The sequence below is a fragment of the Castor canadensis genome, chromosome 14 (genome assembly GCF_047511655.1).
Source record: "Castor canadensis chromosome 14, mCasCan1.hap1v2, whole genome shotgun sequence".
Classification (NCBI taxonomy): Eukaryota; Metazoa; Chordata; class Mammalia; order Rodentia; family Castoridae; genus Castor; species Castor canadensis.
In genome coordinates, this window is record NC_133399.1 from 11,159,209 (window position 1) to 11,165,582 (window position 6,374).

At 49.4% G+C, this 6,374-nt stretch overlaps 1 pseudogene; it reads left to right on the forward strand.

Moving 5' to 3' along the window:
• The first annotated feature begins 1,245 nt into the window (after window positions 1–1,245).
• LOC109702528 (zinc finger translocation-associated protein-like) lies at window positions 1,246–2,196 on the forward strand (annotated as a pseudogene).
• Window positions 2,197–6,374: the final 4,178 nt, after the last annotated feature.

Here is a 6,374-nt window from a genome sequence, read left to right on the forward strand (position 1 = left end):
TCCTTTTTGACCAGTTGGACATATTCAAACATGGGACACATTTTGTAAGTCATCAAAAATCTTTAGAATATCATTATGACTTAAATTCTTGTGTAAGCCAAAGAGAAAGAAAATATTTGAACCTCCAAAGAATGCCTGAAATAAGCAACAATTTCTTGCATTTTTATAGGTCCCTTGATACCCAAAAGTAATTACAGAAGAGTTGCTAGAAGCCTCTAGGAAGGATCTGAAAGCTCAGTAAGCTTAGAGCTGTTTATCCAACTTTGCCATATATAGCAAATGCACGCATATGTTTCAGGGTGGAAAATGGAGGAATTTTAATGCCTTTATGTTGAAGTTAGGAAAAGAAAACATACTTCTCAAAGGATTTTAAGCAACAAAGCAGAAATGGAAGAAAACGGTAGAGGAAAAATAGCAAATTCCAGCCTCTTACTGGTAGGATGGAAATTTACGATGGTCTCAATATTTAATATTTGCACACACAGTGTCTCTCTCACACACAATTCAGTTTTTACAAAGTAAAATAGCCAATGAAGATTCAGAAATTTGTTTTCATCTTGCTGAATTTTAATAATTTACATGAAATAACATATTTCTCACTGTCCATAAGAGATTTCCATTATATTTTGTCTGAAATATCCACCCTATCAGATGTTTCTTTCTTCCTCAAATACCCAACTTCTTCATCCAGGCTCTCTTCTGGCAAGGTGTTAAGTCTGACGTCTCTAATTATTTTTGCAATGACAGCATTCTCTGCTCCTTTTATTATCTTATCTCTCAGCAGTTACCCTCTATCCCTTCCTCTACAGCCACACTTCCCTGCAGTACACTCTCTCCACTTTCACACCCCATGCTCAACTCTCAGCCCACCCAATGTGGCTTCTATGTCTGCTGTCTTTGAAGGTTGTGCATTTATTCCCTCTAAGAAGATTCTTGGATAAAGCGTAACAATTATTCTACATGACATCTATCGCAATCATCACTATCACCACCTCTCTCTCTTGTGCCTCCATCTTACTCTCATTTGAAATTTACCCTCCTCTGTTAGTCATTAAATAATGATTTCCTTCAAGGACATCATTAAGCGCGACTCCCTTAAATTTACCCAGGAGCCCTTAAAGGAGCCCCAGGGGCCCCAGATAGGAATCCCCACCCCATTCCAGTCCGCGCCACCCAGCGAGCAGCCAGCTGTCCACGCGGCCGGCCGCCCCACGGGTCCCCGGGCCCCGCTCTGCAGCGCAGCGCATGGAGCCCGGCGGGGACACCGGAGCCGGAGTGGCGGCGGTAGGGGCGGCTCCGGGCCAGCAGTGGCCTCGGCACGGGGCCCACGGCTGCTGCCTGCCGCATCGAGCGGCGGCGGACAAGATCTTCAGCTGGATAGGGGTGCATTGGGGTCCTGGGGGAGGAGCCCCCTGCCCTTCTCCAGGGCCAGGGGACCAGCATCTTCAGGCAGGAAATACGCTAACCATTGTGAGGCCACGGCCTCGAGGCCTGGAAAGAGTCGCATCCCTGGCTGTGATCACCGGCGCTACTTCCAGGACCACTGGCGGCTGGAGAACCTGCGGGACGTCAACCCCGCCCAGCACGGCATGGTGTGCGGCAGCTTGCGGGCCACCCGCAAACTCAGCACCATCAAGCGGCACTTCCGCCAGAAGCACCCCTACTCCCTGCACTGGAGTCCCCGGGAGAGGAAGTCATCAGCAACAGCTGGGATGCCCACCTGGGGCTGGGGGCCCAGGGGCTGAGGAGGAGGAGGAGGAGGAGGGGTCAGCCTCCAAGCTTGCCCGCCGAAGGGCCCAGGCGACGTCCCGTTATCTCCGGGGACTCCGTTGGAGCGGCCCGCCGAGGAAGAGGAGGATGATGGGGACGGCCAGGAGTCCGGGAGCAGCTGCGGAACAACCAGCCGCGCTGGCGGGGCGACACCTACCTGATGGACGACGACCGAGGCCGGCGCGGCCAGGTGTGCGCGGTGTGCGGGGGCGCGCTGGCCACGCTCAAGGTGAGCACCTTCAAGCGGCACATCCTGCAGGTCACCCCTTCTCCATGGACTTCTCTCCCGAGGAGCGCCACACCATTCTGGAGGCCTAGCAGGAGGCGGCGCTGCGTGGTTACGGCCACGAGGGCTTCGGGCCACCCGCCCTGGGGCCGCGCGACGGCGGAGCGGACCCCAAGCCGGGCGCCGGGTGTCAGGCGTAGCCGGCTCGCGGGCCCGGTGGGGCGCGACCCGGCCCTTGTCCTGGGGACCCTCTTGTCCCGCACCAGCGCTTCAGGCGGCCTTGGCAGCCATCGCCCCCCGCGATCCCCCGCTGGCCGGGTCGGGCGGGTCAGAGATTGGGATTGGTGTTCTTAGCCTCTCCGAGGCCGTGACCGCGGACGGCAGCCTTAGGCGGGAGGCGGGGCGCGAGGCTCCCGAGCCCCGCGGGCGGAGCGATGCGCCCGGAGGTCGGGCCGAGTGGGGCGGGGCGGGCTGTGCCGCCTCCCGGGCCGCTGCCACGCCCTCCCCATAGGGATCATGGACCGGATTAGCACTTTTTCCTTTGCTCCTCTTCTGCCCCGAGGGCCTCTGTTTACCCGAAGTTGAATGCTTCTGGTCCAGCGCCTGGTCCGTCTGAGCCCTGGGCACTGGCGGTCGCGGCAGTTTTCTGTGTCCCGCCCCCACCCTAAGTCCCTTTTGTCCTCCGTGCACGCGCCCCTGGGTCTCAGCATCCAGGGACTGGGGCCGGACCTCGGCTTCTTTTTCTCTTCCCTGCGGCACCGCCAGGCCTGTGGGGCGGGTAAGGGCCTCCTCGAGCTCCCAGGCAGGTCCGAAAGGGATCATTCTCCCATGGAGAATAGGTGGCCCCGAGATCAGACCCTTTTTTTGTCTTTGTATTTTATTTTGAAACTGTGTTTAATGCTATTATATGAAACGGGGAGGGGCGGGGATAGAGCTGATACAATCACCTTTATGTGCAAATGTCTATTTATTATGCGTGTATCAGAGATAAGCTGTGAGGTGGTGGAGGAAGGACCTAAAGAAGCTAGGACCGAGGTGGGGATTGGAGGACACTAAACGTTCCTTATTCTTCTGGGTCTGTGGCCAGGCCCCAGAGTGTGTTCTTCACAAGACTGCCCTCAGCTTACTTAAAAGTCAGGGTGGGGAGGTCAGGGGGTGGGACTTGAGGGGCGGGTCTGGAGGGGGAGTGGCCCTGGCTGTTGGGGCCTTGGTAAGTGAGAAGGTGGAAGGCAAAGAGGAAGTCACTTCTGACCTATCCCCCAGCCCAGGGCAGAGTCCAAGGTTCAAGTGCCTCAGGGCCAGTCCCCTTGACTCTTCTGATTGGGAGATGGATTTTATACCACGGTTTTTATAGCATTTTTACATAATTCACGATTGTCAAACTTGGAAGGGACTCGAGGTTACTAGTACCATCCCACCCCCTTCATGGATAGGTAAAATTCTGAAGCCCAGAAACTGCAATGACATAGCCAGCTAGGAACAGGGCAATAACGAGCATAAAAATCTCAACTCCCATTTCAGTGATCTTTGCACTATACCACACTACCTCCCAATCTCTGGTAAGTTATTAAAATTTCTTTTCCTGTTAGGCCTGCCAAGGGGTGGCGTTCAAGCCATCACAGTGCACTTGTGATTCCTCAGGGTGGCAAAGGATGGCACTTCTTTGGAGTAAGGATGCTGGGCTGTGCTGGCAGCTCTTGCCACTGCCTTCCTCAGCTGGGAAGTGATGGGACTTGCTGCTCCTAGCCCAAGGGCTCTCCGAGGTTCTGCTTTTGGGTTCATTGTTGTGGCCAACAGGAATTAGGGAATGGGCAGTCATTGACTGAAAAGTGAGTTCCCAATGCGTTTGACCCCCCAGGGTTTTTGAGACAGTATTAAAATCTTGAAAATAGGCTGGGCACTGCCATTCTTTTACTTTCCTTCATGCATGTTTTCAAACCCAGAATGAGTATTCCACCATTGTTTTCTATACTGCCCAAACAGTAGGCAAATTGGGGCGACTGATATAATCACCCGGCCCACTGCTGAAGTTCAGATAGGTTAGGGCAGAGCAGGCAGGTTAGGAATGGTTTCCCCTTTTGATAGGCAGGAAGAGGCCCCAGGACTGGAAGTGGTCTTCATGGAGGCAGCCCAAGCACTCCAGTGCCTTTCAAGGTGTGGTTTCCCAACAGGTAGCATCATCTTAGCCATTTGCTAAAGTTACACATTCTTGACCTGCCACCAGTGCCATGGTCTGCACAGTGCCACTGCAGACACCTTCTGCAACAAGCTGTAATATCGTGGGTCAGTCCTCAGTCCTCAGCCCTAGGTGTGCCTTCTTGCCTTGCCTTGGGATTCTGACATGAACAGGGGAAATTTCTTTTCTTTTTTTTAATGGTATGCTTGCTATTATGGCCAATATGTAAATGTTATTATGAATACATATTTCTAATACCACGTTACTTAGTGACATTATTCAAATGTTTGTATGCCTATTTGTGAAGTTGTTTGCATCAGTCATTTAAATATTTCAGCCTAAGTTTTCTAAGAGGTATGCTGAATAAATTTTTGAAATCTTGCCTAAGTCACAACAGCTTTACTTTTGGGGTAGAGCAATTCAGAGGGAAGGTTCTGGAAGCAAAGACCTGATGTGTGGTGACCAACTCTCAATTTCTCTGCATGGTGACTGTTGCTGTATGTGGCTTATAGGCTGCTTCATGTTGCCAGCCGGGAACTCTCCCATGCTGGTGTGAGGCTGAACTGGGCCCCTTAAACCCCCATCACTTTCCTTCTAAGCTGTGTACTTAAAGGGTTTCTTTATTTTCTTTCAGAACCAAAAGCACAGCTGTGCTCTGTGCTATGCAATTTCTGCAATCTTGGGAATCCTTAAAAATAATCTTTGAATGCCCCTAAAGTGGAGTGAGGGTGAGGGATGGGAGAGGAAGCCTTGTTTGGTTCTAACTTTACCCAAACTGTGTATAAGAATAAAGTTAGCAGAATGACACCACAAAAAAAAATTCTCCAATTGGACAGACAAAAACTAGACGCTAGAGTTAGCTTATTTTCCCTCATTCTTATACATTATTTCATCAATACTCGAGTCTACTATATGCCATATGGGTATACAGCAGTGGACAAAACAGATCAGGTGGTCAATGCATGTCACCCATGCTAGGCAGGAGGAATAGGTAGGAGGATTGCATCTATAGCTGGCTCAGGCAGAAGAGCAAGACACTGTATGAAAAATAACCTAAAGCAATAGGACTGGAGGTGTGGCTCAAGTGGTAAAGCACTTGCCCAGCAAGTACAGTTCATTGAGTTCAAATTCCAGTACTGCCAAAAATAAAATAAAATGAACAAAAGTAGACAATGTAAAGTTGAAAAGAGTACACCATTGTTCTGCTTTCTTTTTCTGTAGGTAAGTCCTACAACATGTGAACTTTCTGGTTTTGGTGGTACTGGGGTTTGAACTCGGGGCCTAATGCTTCCTAGACAGGTATGATACCACTTGAGCCACTCCACCAGCCACCTGTTTTGTGTTGGATATTTTCCAGATAGAGACTCAAGATCTAATTTCCTGGACTGTCTTCAAACCTTAATCCTCCAGATCTCTGCCTCCTGAGTAGTTGGGATTTCAGGTGTGAGCAACATGCTGTCTTTTGTGTCTCATTTATTTTGTGAAGTCAGGTTTCAAGATTCATCTACATAGTGACATGTTCTTTATAGCCAGGCATGTCACTAGATGGATACAGTTCAGTGGATAGACATCTGGGTTGTTTTCTGACTATGGTGAAGGGTGTACATGTTTATAGAAATTTGAAGCAGCTGACAGGTAGTGGTGGCTGTAGCAAAGGGACAGTGTGGAGTGAGTGCTATTGGGAACAGGGTTTCCTTTGTGGGTAATGGAAATTTCTAGCACTAGATAGAGGTGTGAGTTGTACAACATTGTAAGTGTGATTCATGCCTCTAAATTTTATGTACTACTTATTTTTGTGATGATTTGTTTCATAAAATGTATTATTGATAATATTTTCATTTCCCTAATCAGAACTGTATACATTTATGGAGTACACATGATACATACGTGTATGTGTGTGTGTACGATTAAATCAAGCTCATGACCATTTATATTTATATTACCTCAATAACTTATTTTTTAAAAATTTTTTGGTGGGAGTGGAGTTGAACTTAGGACTTTGTGTTTAAAAGGCAGATGCTGTACTGCTTGAGCCACATCTCCACTCCATTTGGCTGTGCTTAATTTGATGATGGGGTGTTGTAAACTATTTCGACAGGCTGGCCTGAAACCATGGTCCTCCTGATCTCAGTCTCCAAGTAGCTAGATTTACACATGTGAGCCACATGTACCTGGCTTATTTTTTAAATTTTAAGGTGTTAT